The 14,424-nt window shown below is 43.5% G+C and overlaps 1 pseudogene; it reads right to left on the reverse strand.

Annotated features, from left to right (window-relative positions):
* LOC139677914 (uncharacterized) overlaps positions 1 to 12,888 on the reverse strand; it is a 34,418-nt pseudogene extending 21,530 nt beyond the window's left edge.
* Positions 12,889 to 14,424: the final 1,536 nt, after the last annotated feature.

Raw genomic sequence — 14,424 nt, forward strand, 5'->3', positions numbered from 1 at the left:
GGCTGGGGAATCAGACTTTCTTTTCCTCCCCACCTGGATGCTGTAAAATAAAAATCACTCATTTCAGTTGATTTGAGAGGTACTGCATGGGATTTATCTGTCTAACAAAATAAAACAAAAAACCCCCCAAAAAAACAAAAAAACCCTCTGCAGAGGCTGGCAGCACTCCTTTTAACAGTGAGTGTTGAAGGACCCAAAGACAATCACTCGGACAGACATAACTTCCAGTTTATTAATAGCGGGGCACAGCAGTGGCTGCCAGGTAGTGAATGTCTCAGGCATTCTGTAAATTTCCAGTTGTTAGGTGTTCCTGCTGTTCACCTGTGTATGGCATAAATACAGCCTAATATGACTGAGTTATATAGAAAAATGTTACCAGTTACTCTTCCTACCTGGATTTCTTTGGCACAGGTCCTGTGGGCTGAACTGGTGGAGAATATGTCACTGGTGCTAAAGGGGAGAGAGAAAGCTTGCTTTAAAAATAAAAATAAAAATCCTCTTTTTGTGTAGAACAGCAGGGGGATTTTTTCCTGCCTTGAGATTTCTTGCCATTTCATTATTTTGTATTTCAGATAAAACCTTCCCACCTTAACGAGGAACATTTTTCCCCATTGGTTTTAATGGTACGATAAATTGTGGAAGAGCAGAGAAAAAGCTCCTGAAAATGAACCATAAAAAAAGTTGCTGGAGACCGAGGACAGGTTTTGCAGAGGAAGAGACAAGAGTTACAAGCTAATTTACTTTGCCTTTCTGTTCAGGTTTCATCTGTAAACAGCTTGGGCCTCATTATTTTATGGACTATTGGCGGGGGACATATTCCTGTGGGTGTTTAAGCTTCCCTGTGGCTGCACAGGGGCAATGGGGTGAAGGGGACTGGGGTTGCCCCTCCGTGTCAAGGTAATGATGCTACAAGAATGAGCAGGAGACTGGTAATTTTGGTCCAAACACCCTGTATGGGCAGGTGCCCTGAGGGGTTTGCTGTGAGAACACCACGTTTCTCCTCCAGATTTGCTTTAATTCAGTGGCCACAGGCTGCTCTTTGTGCAGAGCACAGCAGACCTGGGGTTTGTTACAGCTCCCATCTACGGCATTAGTTGTACCTCTCAGCTTGTCTCAAATGCTCTATCAGGTAGAACAGCTCTTATGCAACCTACCTCAGTGTCTGCATACCAAGTGGTGTTATTTCCAAAAAATCAGAAAGGGCAGATGGAAGAGATTTAGGGCAGGCATAAGCAGAAGGTGGTGGGGGAGAGGAGAGGTGTCTGTGGACATGCAGTGGTCTGGGGGAAAAGGGTGTACAAAGAGGCATTTGGGGAGGGCAGGAGGGTGGCAGAGGAGATTGTAGAAAAGAAAATGTAGAAGACTAAGACATGTGGGATGAAAGAAAGGTATGGCTATGACAGGAAGCCAGAAAAAGTATAGAAAGCATGGAAATGAATGTTACTGCTCAGGTTGCGTAAACCACTCTTATTAATGACGGAAAAACAATGAAAATAGATGAAAAAAAGCCCAAATAGCCCCATGAATCACTGTACTGTACAAATTCTTGAAGACATATTAAATGTTGACACTGGGTCCCTAATGAGGCATTCCCATATTTGATTTTCCTTGGTAAATTTTCTTGAGTCTAAATACTAGCTCTCTACTGAAACAAGCTGAAACAAACTTCATATATCATCTGAATTTTAATTGTGGTGTGGATAGCCAAGAAATGACTGCTTGGGATAGCACTGAGAGATATTTCTGCATGCGTTTGCTTCCTATCTTTTATGGCTGTTTCAGAGCCTCAGCTTCTTGCCAGGACACATTTTTCCTCAAGGATGCAGCTTACATGTATGCCTGATAAGAATACTTGATTTCCACAAGGAAAGCTCTTAAAAAATAAACCTTACATGTGTGAACAGTTGATCTTTCTCATTCTTAGCAGCTGGCAAATTAGTGTTGAGAAAAATGCAAATGTGAGCAGAAAACACTTCCATTGATCAACCCCCAAGGAGGACCAATGCATGAATTCCTTAGGAAATAGGTAACCTTTTACTTCAAGGAATAGCCAGTCTCTTTCATGCTGGCTGTGCCTTTCTGCCTGTGCCAAAGCAGGCTGTGCTAGGGGCTCTCCCATAGCAGGTGAAGTTCTTGCTTATAGCATGTTCAAAGAATACAGAAAAAGTAAAATCTTACCTCCAACAAAATGATTTATACTTAGGATAAGGCTAAGGGGTCCCACTTGGACCCCGGCTTGTGATCTAGCCCCTGTTGCAGAAAGCCAGGCTTTCTCTGTGTAGGCAACCAGTTGCCATTCTCCATGGCTGCTGTGTGATCCCCTTCCAGTGGCTTTTGGTGGAGCCACTTGTCCCTTCCTCATTCCCTTGCAGGGGACAGCTGTGACCCTGTCATGCGTACAGCCACAAGCCACATCCTGGCTAACAATTAGTGTCACCGCAGGCAGCCAGAACCAAATTGGGACAAGTTTTTAGTCCTTATAAAAGGGGGTTTATCCCCTATAACTTAGAGAGGATTCCTTTCTATGGTTTAACTATACTTTTGTCCCTGCTATCTGCCTCCAAACATTGGCTGAATTACTTAATAAGCTGTAAAAGGTTATTAAAAGCACTCTGTGTGTATGTATGTACATAGACATATATATATATGCAGTAAACATAACTTGAGATATCTAATAAGAGAGATAAATGTCTAATATTAATTTGCTTATGTTTATATTCAACAGAGCAGCTCTGATCCAGACAAAACTAAAGTGGATGCCATCTAAAATGTGTCAGTGGGTTTTGTGTTTAAATTCTATCCTGGTTTCATTGTGATTATGTTGAAACTAGCTAATGGTAAAATCCCATTCTTTTCAGACTAGTACTTTGCACTTGTAATAAGTTTTCTCCATGGCTGGGATCAGGTCTGGATGCTGGTGTGCATACCATGTTCCCACTGCTCAATATATTTTCCCAAAACATGGTACAAACCAGCCCAGCAGTTCACACAGCTGTGACTCTCACTAACAGGCAGGGAAGGGCAGGCCTGTGTTGCTTCTAGAAATCCATCACCATTTTAGGTGCACATGCATGGCACTCATATTAACCATATGATGGAGTGACTGCAATGCTCAACAAGATAAGACTAACTAATGTCATCTCCCTAGACTTCTGTGAGACCTTCAACATGGTCCCAGATAACTTTCCTATGGCCAAATTGAAGAAACACAGGTTTGAAGGGTGGAGTATTTGGTAATAAGAAACTGGCTGGATGGATGCAGCCAGAGTTGTGGTGAATGGCTCTATGTGCACATGGTTACCAATGGTGTCCCCTCAGGGCTCTGTTTTGGGATCAATACTCTTTAGTATCTCTATCAATGACACAGACAGTGAGATTGAGTGCACCCTCAGCAAGTTTGCAGATGAAAACAAAGCTGAGCAGTGCAGTTGACACAACAGAAGGATGGGATGCCATTCAGAAGAACCCAGACAAGCTTGAGAAGCAGGCCCACGAGAGCTTCATGAAGTTCAAGTGCAACGTGCTGCACCTGGATTGGGGCAAGCCCAGACATGGGTACAGACTGCGAGAAGAACTCACAGAGAGGAGCCCTGTGGAGAAGGACTTGGGAGTTCTGGAGGATACAAAGCTGGACATGACCTAGGGATGTATATCTGCAGCCCAGAAAGCCAACTGCATCCTGAACTGCATCAAAAGAAGTGTGACCAGCAGGCTGAAGGAGGTGATTTCAACTCTCTAATCTGTCCTTGTGAGATCCCACCTGGAATATTGCGTCCAGGTCTGGGGACCTTAGCACAAGAAAGGCATCGACCCATTGGAGTCGGGACAGAGGAGGACCATGAAGATGATCAAAGTGGTGGAGCACCTCTCCTATGGAGACAGGCTGAGAGAGCTGGAGTTATTCAGCCTGGAAAAGTGAAGATTCCAGGGAGACTTCAGCAGAGACCTTTCAGTACTTAGAGGGGGTTTATAGAAAAGAGGGAGAGGGACTTTCTACATGGACAGATTGTGACAGGACAAGGGGGAATTTTTTATATTGAAATAGGGGAGATTTATATTAACCCTGAGGTTGGCTCTGTTGGTCAGTGCAAGTGCTCACAACACCAAGGTTGTGGTTTGATCCCCATACAAGCCATTCATTTAACAGTTCAACTCAATGATTCCTGCAGATCCCTTCCAACTCAGAGTACTCTGTGATTCTTCTGTGACTAAATGTTAGGAGGAAATCCTTTACTGTAAGGGTGATGAGACATTGGCACAGGTTGCCAAGAGATGTTGTGGATACCACATCCTTGGCAATGTTCAAGGCCAGGTTGGATGGGACTTTGAGCAAACTGGTCTAGTGAAAGGTGTCCCTGTCCTTGGCAGGAACGTTGGAACTAGATGATCTCTAAGGTCCCTTCCAACCCAAACCATTCTATGAGGGTTCATTTTGTGTTTATGTGATATACAGACAGAAATGTAGAAAATATCAAGGACAGCTGACTTATTCTCTCTCCTTCCTTCTACAGCTTGATAAAAAATACCTGTTGATATCTTTCCTTTCTTCAAAGGTCTTCCAGGAATCTCAGCTGCAATTTTTTCTTGTTTTGCAGGAGGGGATGAGGAGGCTCCTTCAAGCTCTGCATCACAGACAAAACCTCTACTGGTTCTCCTAGTTGTCTCTTTGTTGAAGAGTGCAAGATTAGTCTGCTCAATATAATCTTGTATTCTCTGCATTTTGAAGGTTTCTTTAGAAGCCAAATATTCCTCTTCCAGCCTTTTCAAATTTTCCACTGTGAAACCAGAACTGGAATCTGATGACCCAGTCCCAAGGGTAAATATTTTTGGTTGGGACTGGTTACTGCAAGACTTCGACAGCTTGTTTCCATTAAACGTATCTGCAATGCATTAAGGAGATGAGAATCTTTAGCAACAGGCAAAGTCAATTCATCATTCTTGTAACAAAGAAAGAAAGAAAAGAGAAATCCCATTAGTCATTTACTCCTGACAGACATATTGATTGATGTAGTTAAAATGTTCACACTAAGATAACCTTATTAGATTGAAAATCACTTTCTTTTCAAGAGGATCTACTAGGCTCCAATTCAACAAAGCACTTAAACAAATACCTGATATTAAGGGCATGCCCAGGTCCTATTGGTGGGATTTCCTTAAATAGTTCCCATCTAACACTTAAAGGCCAAAGCTTAAGATAGCTGCAAAGGACAGCATAATGCCTTATCTGTGTTTCAGATAGGACCAAAGCCGAGCAACCAAATACCTCACATCATAACACACAATGGTAGCCTCTGCCCCACTAAGGCTGTACTAAAGATTGCATCAGTAATTTCATTATTAACCTAGTTTGCTTTGGCTGTAAAATGCTGTACAGCTGAAACTTACTGTGTGCAGGCTGGAATGGAGTGCACTTTCTATTCATTACTAGTACTCAGACAAATTATTTTGGACATTTTTTGCTGTATGCTGATGGAGAAAAAAATAAAATTGTACGGTGGAATCTATTGAATCTGTTTAATTGGACCTGCTGGTGGCCATCCGACCATGCCAATTAAATAAAGACAAACAAAAGCAGCTCTCAGAGGATCTGCAGTGAATAAACTCAGGATAAATACTGCATGGTTTTTGTTATTGCATTATTCTGTATAGTTGTGTGCCTGAAACGTAAAATAGACATAAAAAGTATCTGCTTAATTGTGTCTGCATCTTCTGTTCACCCACTCAGTCTGTTTAATGTCAAAAGATAAAAGAAGGAAACATAATAAGGTTACTTTGGCAGAACCAGTGCTTTTCAACAATTTCTTTCCCTCCCTGCCCATCTCTGTCAATTCCCATCAGGCATGATGCTCCTCTACTCAGTCTGACTCCAAACTGAGATGGCCGTTTCCAGGTGTTTTGTCAATGCAGGAGGCCCAAACCCTTCCAGTGCTTGGGGTGTCAGCTTTGGGGTACCCATGGATCACCTCCAGACTTTGCAGCCCTCTCTTGTCCACATGGGCAGAGTGGTCTCGGCCAGACTGTGCTGGTTTAAAGGTAAACAGGAGGAATGAACCCAACTTGAGAGAGATTACAAGTCAGTTACAATTTACTTCAAAAGATTACAATAAATACAATGATACAGAGAAAAACTGGTTTTCACCCACAAACCCAGATGTATAACTCAGCACCCTGGGACACAAATAGAGTGGTGTTCATTAGTCCCTATGCTGAGTACCATTTTGTCCACCTGAGTGCAAAGTAAAGGGAAAGCAAAACCTGTTGGTGCAGATGATGGTCACAGTTCTGCCAAAGTAATGATTGCAGCCTTGTTGAGAGTGGCATTTGTAGTTCTGTTGAGGTTCTGATCCTCCTCTGGATCCAACGAGTGGTACCAGCAGTCCCCAAACCCAAAGATTATATACGCTCAAGTGCTCAGTACCTCCCCCAGCACGAGTAGTTTCCCAGTGGGTGATTTAACTCTGTGAGACATGGGATATTTTTGGAATATTTGGTGGTCTAGGTTTTGCAGCTGCCTATTGTGCCAGTCCCTAAGAGCCCATTATCAGACATGACCCCTCAGGCTGGATGTGAAGATGCTGATCCCTCCCTGGAGGAGAGTTATCACAGCCGAGTCATTGGTGTGAAGAGAGAAACATTCCCGTGCCTTGCAGGGTTCTCTAACACCCAGCTTGTAGCCTGAGCAGCTGCTGCAAATGATCCATTATTAACAGTTTATCAGAAATTACACAGAGTGTGTAGAATACACAGTTTTAATTATATCTACATAGCAATAAACTCGTCCTGGCCCTTTTACCTAGGGCACAGCACAATGGGAGCCCAGAGACACACTTGCACTCAGGCACTGCAGGTGTGCTGGGGATTGCTCAGTGGGATGTGCTCTTCACCCCTCATCCAGGCTTCTACAAAGGAGTAATTTTTGAGAAGAGACTAGGCAAAGGCCAAGAAGGACCATTACAGCACTGTCCAAGGTGAAGATGCTGACTAGGAAAGGTCCCAGCCAGCACTCCTCCTGAGGTTCTCCGGCAATGGTCATCCCTTACCATTTCTTGCATACTGTGACACAGTGGTTAGCTTGTTTTAATCCAGAAGGCTGAACTAGTTTACTTGCTTAATACAAGTGCCTGACACTATGAACTAAAATGCTGGAGAGAAGCAGAGGGTAATAATAATATCTCTCTACCTTGTGTTTGGGAGTCAAGTCTAACCAGGCTGTTTTGGTTGCCACTTCTTCCAACTCAGGGCTGCCTCCATTTCCCTGCCATAATACCCTGCAATTGCCATTTGCATTGGATTGCACTGTATACACCTGAGCAAGCTCAGACAATGCTCTGGGGCAAGGCAGTGCCATTTTCACAATGTCTACATGGCAAGGGATGTCCTGACCTTGTGTCTGTGCACAATGTTTCACCTGGGTATGTCTGTGCACACCACCATTGCTTAACAACGGCTGCTATCCTTGAGCTCTTCCTCTTGCATGAATGTTTTAAAGGGCGTTTTATAATGTATTATTAGTAAGGCTTTTAGATAATTTTTCCTTGCAACCCTGAAAATGGAGAATTGGAATAAATAAAAGCACAACTGAGCTGAGCATTTTTCAAACCTAGTGGAAGAGCATGAGCCGTGAACCTGCAGGCTTAGCTCACTGACTAGTGACATGCAGCAGCAGCAGCAGTGCCTAGGGGCAGGATCTTGTTCTTCATATAAAACTTGTCTATGTTGCCTTGTTACACTTCCTATCCTGACTTTCCCCAAAACAAAAGAGAAAAATCCCCTTATACGGCAAGTGTAGAGAACTACTCTTCCAGTGGTAGAAAAATATTTTGAATGGATTTTCCCATTCTCCCTGTGTCCTTCTGCACAAAAACATATATCTGACCCCATGGAAATCATATATCATGGGGGCAAAGTGTTCAGACAGTTTTTGGCTCTGTGTTTGTACTGTACCTGCCAGGCTGAGCTTTCACACTCATTGGGAAGGTCCTACTGAGTAATATGAATTACAGTAGCTTTTAGAGGACCTTCCCTTGGCACTTGGCACATCAAAGCTGCAGAACTCATGGATCAGCAGTTTTTGCACAGTTTAAAGAAATGCAGCACTTGAATGTTCATATTGAACTTTTCCATGAAATTGAGAATCAAATGAACTGTTTTATAGAATTCTAAATACAGAGCTTTTTTTCTGTTGTTGTTTGCATGCTTGCTTTCATCAGAAGAAATGTTCCAAACAAAAAGCCCATGGGAAATTAAAGGGATGGAATGCCATATTTTGAAAGAGCCAAAATTAAATATTCCTGCTTTGGAAGTTTGCCTCCCCCTCTCAATCATATGCCTTTCTGGGATTTTGATATCAGACCTATTTTTCACTTGACCCAATGCATATTTTCATTACAAAGCCCAAGCTTTTTTTGCAAAATGCAAATAAAAATTTTGCTAATCTGGCCAGATAGAATCACCACACAAAAAAGAGTGCTCTTTCTTTTGTAAGCTCATTGTTCATGGGGACTGGTATTAAACAGAAAGATCAGTTACATCAAAATGGCAGGCTTAAAAATCTCATGGATAATGGTAAGCTGCCCATTATAACGTCACAGGAGATTGTCCACTAAGTATTCACAAACACATCTGCAGCACTGCAAATGCATCTTCTCCAAAGCCATATCTGCCCCTAACATCAGAACTCACCATAAAAAGGAAGAGAATTCAAAGCAACATTTACTGGCTGTGTCCTCTGTGAAGCTTCACTTTCTCTATGGCTCTTCTGTTCTCATAATAATATGCTGAAACCTAGTCAGAATATTTGAATCTTAGAGAAACAAAACACAGCTGAAGTAGCTGGAAGGCAAAGGGCTTGGGAGGCAATTTCCTCTGATTCATCAGGAGACAAAGGCAGAATGATGACTGTATTTGTGTCAATATCAGTGGAATTGCCTCCCTGGCACTGTTACCCCATATTTCTTCAGCTCTTGCTGTCACACCCCATTCTCACAGCCCCCCACTCCTCTGCTCTCGGTTGACTAGGCTGGATGGAAGGCCACAGCAGGACCTCCTGCCATCCCCTTCCCGGGCCGCTGCCCCAAGCAAAGTGGGCTGGCAAACTGAGCTACTAAGCCCCATGTGGGCATTCCCATCATAACTGCCAGCTTCACCATCAAAACCTAGTTTTTCTTACTCTGAGCTCTCCCATCATCCCCCAGTAAAAATCAAGCTGACTTCACCCTTTCTATGATCACATCCATTTGGTTGGGGTCCCCTATTGGGTGGATGGATGATTAGGACAGCATTGTCAAGCTCTTTCACTGACAGCAACTGGTGGGACCCACTATCCCAGGCAGGTCCACTGGGTGCTGCAAAAGAAATTACACCTTCCCTGTAGAATCATCTCAAGGGAAATGGTATTATTTGCACATCTGTTATGCCTCAGGTAGAGGCAGAAGACAGAGAGTGCAATGCCATCAAATGAGGATTAGACTCTGTGCCATACCTTAAAATGTCAACTAAACTCATTCCAGCTCCCTACACATACCCCAAAAAGTAGAGGAGTGCTATGTACACAAGGCTAGAGAGTCTTTCATACACAGACATTGGAGTCGAATTTCTAAACTGCACTGGGTTTGGAGAGTATGCTCTGTAAATATGAGTTTAGTCAGCCTCTGCTTTCATTTGCTATTGCACAGAATATTTGTGCTTGTAGAGGAAATCTTTCCCTCTAAGCAATGCCTGCTTGATCCTACAGAATCCTCTAGTTTATAGTCCACTGCAATGAAAGACATTGGATGGTGCCTCAACTTTGTTTAGATGTGATTTTGTGGCAGGATTTTGCAATATGATACCTGATCTCAGGAGCTGTCAGACCCACAGGTCAGGAAGAACTGTGGGCTCCAGTAAAATAGCTTGCAGTCTCCCCATTTTGTTGGAGCAGAAGGACTTGCTTGCACCATGGGTGTTATGATGCTGAGAGCTACAGCTTAACACCACCCATGAAGGGCAGATTGGGGTAGTGGACTCCCCACTTCCTGAAATGTAAAGAAGCAGCTATGTTTGTGTATATATGCATATGCATATACATATGTGCATCTATTTACAGATCCAAGGACAGTAGTTGACTACTTTCCTAACAGTGTGCACATCATACACAGAGTACTGTTATTATTATAAAAATTATATACATTTATATATATTTAACATAAAGCCATATAATATTCATATCTCTATCTAGAAAAAACGTTTATGGTCTTTAATTGCCAAACAAGCCTTTTAAAACCAACCCAGATATTTCATCTATTTCTGCCATTGCAGCTGTGTCCAGACTAGTTTCCAAATTCTGAGTTATATCCACAACTCTCATAGAGAAAACAATCTCCTAAAATAACTCTGCTTTTGCACTTGTCACTTTCAAAGATGCCTGGAAAGCAATTGGTTGCTGTAAATCACATGGAAGACTCTTGAGTGGTCTCATGTTGTGCAGCCCTTATGCCTGTTGCATTCTACCCATTCTGTAAGCACCAGCAGAGACAGCAATACTCATCTCAGCTGTGTCTTTCCATTTGAAGGGGTGCATCCAAAAGCCTGACTCTCACCAGAAGTGGCATTGGCTCCAGCTGAGGGGCTGCCTACCTCTCTGTAACATGCAGTGGCCACTAGTAGGCTTATATGGAATATAAAAGGATATGGTAAATATGTAATGATCCAGATTCCAGAGAATTCACTCAGCCTCAAGGTTATAAGGAGCATGCTAATTCTGCAGGTGCAGGGATGAGAATCAAATGGCTCTACTTGCAGCCGGTAACACTCACAATTTAGAACTGAACACACTTATTCTAGTAAATCAGAAAAATTGCATTTGAAATATGTAGCATAAACAATTTAAGAGGGATATACTGAATCAGATTATCAATCTCTACTGTTGAGATTTAAAACCTGACTTTAGCAAATGCCATTGTCTGGGCCAGGACACATGCTCTACATATAGCAGAGGAGATACAGTCCACTAATGCTCTTCAGAAAGCCTGGCACTTTAGGACCATAACAATTAGACAACACAGTAAAACGAAGCAGCTTCAGCCATAAATCATAGTTGCTAGTATGTGTTCTGGGATGTGTGTCATGAGACACAAGAAGTGATCTGAAGTGAGACTGTCTGAAAGCACAGAAATCCCCAACTAACACTACCAGTGGTTCTATCTCTCTTCTGCTCTAGAAGGGTAAAAGTCTCATCTGACAGCAACACCAGGAATTTATTGAGTTTGGCTCTGGGTAACACAGAGCTGAAGTTACTGCTGCCTGTGGTTTTGATTTCTAACACTGCAGCAAACTGCAGGTAGAAACATTTTGTGCTCGTTTTGGCTCACAGGACCTGATCCTCTCATCTAAGCAAAGGCCTTTTGGTAGGATAGTCTCTCCTATTTCATGTCCTGCAGTGAAAGAAGGAAGCACAGGCACCACTGCCTTTTGTCCTGCCCTCTGCAGAAGCCAGATATTTTAGTAGAGATCAGAACAGCATTTCCTAGAGGGAGCAAAGAATGCCTAACTAATCCATTAGCCCTAAACACAAAGTTAAAGGTCACAATCACAATGCACCAGAGGTGTAAATTTGTGGTGATACCAAGTAACTAGAGTTTCTGTAGGTTTGGAGCAGAATAAATCACAGTTATACTGACCTAGTTGTACTGAGATAGAACTGAGAATCTCTCTGGTGCCTCCTTCTACCACTGACTGAATAAACTATCCTTATGCTATTCAACTGTGTCTGTTGTGCTGTGCTCTTTAAAGTATGCATCTAGAAATTGAAATGTTATGATAAGTCTAAGGAATAACATATACTTACAGAACTGTCTATTTAAATTACAAGTTCTGAAGTAGAAATTTATGACAGAGTAATCTGAAAAGAATAAAGAGATAAAGGAACATGATATTGTTTATGAAGAGAACACAGAGAATGAGAAAGAAGCAAAGAGACAATGCTGTCAGGACTAACCCCACTGAGGCACAGTCCTACCAAATGCCCTAAAAGCCTCTTGCCTGCACTCTGTCTGTAGGCACCTTGGCAAGAGGCTGCTTTCCAGGATATGCTGTACCCATGTGCCACTTGTAGGATGTGCCGGTGTGAGGTTCTGCACCAGCATCTGAGCTGGAGGGGAGTGGGGCAGAGAGGGCACTGGCTCCAGCTCTTGCCAGGAGTGGCTCAACAGATGTTTGAGAAAGTTTTTCTTTATTTCCTCTTCTTTTTTTTTTTTTTTATTAAGGTATGTTGTAGTATAGTCTAGTCAACTGTTGGTCCTACATCTCAGGAAAGTCTGATCTCAGAGATGTCTGGGGGGCTGAAGGGAGAAGTTGGCTCTGTATCTGTTTCCCCTCTCATTACCCACCCTTGTGTCTCTACCATGCCCTGTTTCAGTGAAGGAAACAGCCCTGGGGCATCCTACAGATTCCTCTTCCTCCTGCCTCCCTAACTCCTGTATAGGGTGGGTTTTTGTGTCAGGGGTTTGCACCAAAAGGTGTGAAAGTTAAAACAGGAAAGGAGAACAGCAAAAATGTATTCAACAAGGAAACATAAGGGTAAATGGTAAAGTAGCAAATGACAGCCACAGTGGGGCCCCAAAAAATCTTCCTCCACCTGTGTCCCAGAACAGGCTTACCTCTTTGGGCAGGAATATCGAGATCCCCCACCACAGGGAGCAGGCAGAGATCTGCTGACAGGGAGGTGCCCAGGACACCCTCTTGATCCTCAGTGTCCCTGGGTGTTGCTGGGACTATTTCCCTCACTGTTCTGCTGGGCTGTTGGCCCCCCATGTTCTGCTGGGTTTCTGTTTGGATTCTACTGGTATTCTGTTGGGGTTCTGTTGCCATAGTTTCCATGTTGCCACCCCACATGTTGTCAGACAGGGACATGGGGGCTCCTGCCATGTTGCAGTCCTTCCTGAATGTTTTGGCAAGGCTGTGGGAGCCTGACCAGGCCTGGGGGATGGAGGGGATGGGGACTTGCTGTGGTGGAGGATGTGAGATCACATCCAGAGAGGTTGGGATGACCTGGCATGCTGGAAGTGGGAGGCCAGCCTGCAAGGTTGTCTAGAGAAAGGATCAGTACTCTCAGCATCTGAGGCACCCTGTTCCTAGCAAGCCCTGAGCAGAGGCAAGCAAATTACCCTTCTGTGCTCCTCCAAAAGCAGAGTGGGCATCTCACCTTGCTTGATGAGGACAGCTTGGGCCCATCTATCTAAGTCATGGTGGATGGGTTCTAGCCAAGGCTCCCTTGCTGTTCTTTATGCCATGTGCTGCATCTCAAGCCTTCTCTGGCATGAACGACCCCCAGCACACCATCATCCTCACCCAATCTAACTCCTGGTGCTGGGCTGTGGAGTGCATTACTAACCCCTGCTGTCCTCCAAAAGGGCTCTCTAGCTTTTGGGAGTTAGGTCTTTTATATATGTGCCTTTTTTCCTCCCTTCCAAAGGTCAAATAAGGTTGCTACTTATTTTGGCAGCTGAGTGTGTGAGCTGGAAGGGCTCAGTGAGGTTGCAAAGAGTAATGACTCAGGCAAAAGCTGCTTTTATATTTCATTCAGAAATGTCTTGAAAGGAAAGCCAGGTTTAAAGGAATGCTTGCTTGAGTCCAGCTGTGAGATGTACTGATGCTGTCAGGAAGTTGTGGCTCCATCTCTGCTGCCTCCAGCTGTACTTTACACTCTGCAGCCAGTTCCTTTAAATCCCTCCATCAGACTCCATGGGATATTTTCCACTCTGGTGACTGTGTTCATTGTGAGTCCAGAGGCTGGTCTTACAAGGTGCAGAGGGGGAATTTGTCTTGTGCTTGGCAGTGTCTTGGTGGCTTTTTTAACATTTTAAGGGAACAATTGGCAACAGGCAAAACAAAGAAACTGCATGACCGGATCAGCCTGCAGAGCCCTCTGCTTTGTGTGCCCTTCAGTTCGATGCTGCCACAGCCTGATTTTCCTCATTGTGGGACAAGACATAAAAATTGAACCAAAATGCCAGTGCATTTGTCATGTGGTCCTAGAAGTAACAATTGATTTGGTGGGACTGGAGGAGTTTTTCTCCTCCTGGCTCCTGGTACAAAGGATAGAGAGAAAGCATGAGATGGTCAAAGATTGTGTCTGAGGCCAGGGGCAGTGCTTGCCTCCTGTTCCAACAGCTGTGATTTCAATTTTCACCTTTTGTCCCCAACATTTCCCAAAGGAGGCCATAAGAGTGTGGAAGTTTCTCATGCAATGGTAGTGTCATATGTGGGCTGGGGCACAGTTTCCCATTGAAAACAATGAGTGGTTTTGTGGAGGCAGGGAACATTCCTTAATGTACAGGTATGTAAATCAAAATCGTTTATTGTGCAGGGCATACTCCTAATATACTATAGATTTTATAATTGACTTTAATTTTTCACTAGGAAAAAGCCAATTCCTACATAGCAGGG

This window comes from Pithys albifrons, chromosome 1, assembly GCF_047495875.1.
Source record: "Pithys albifrons albifrons isolate INPA30051 chromosome 1, PitAlb_v1, whole genome shotgun sequence".
Lineage (NCBI taxonomy): Eukaryota > Metazoa > Chordata > Aves > Passeriformes > Thamnophilidae > Pithys > Pithys albifrons.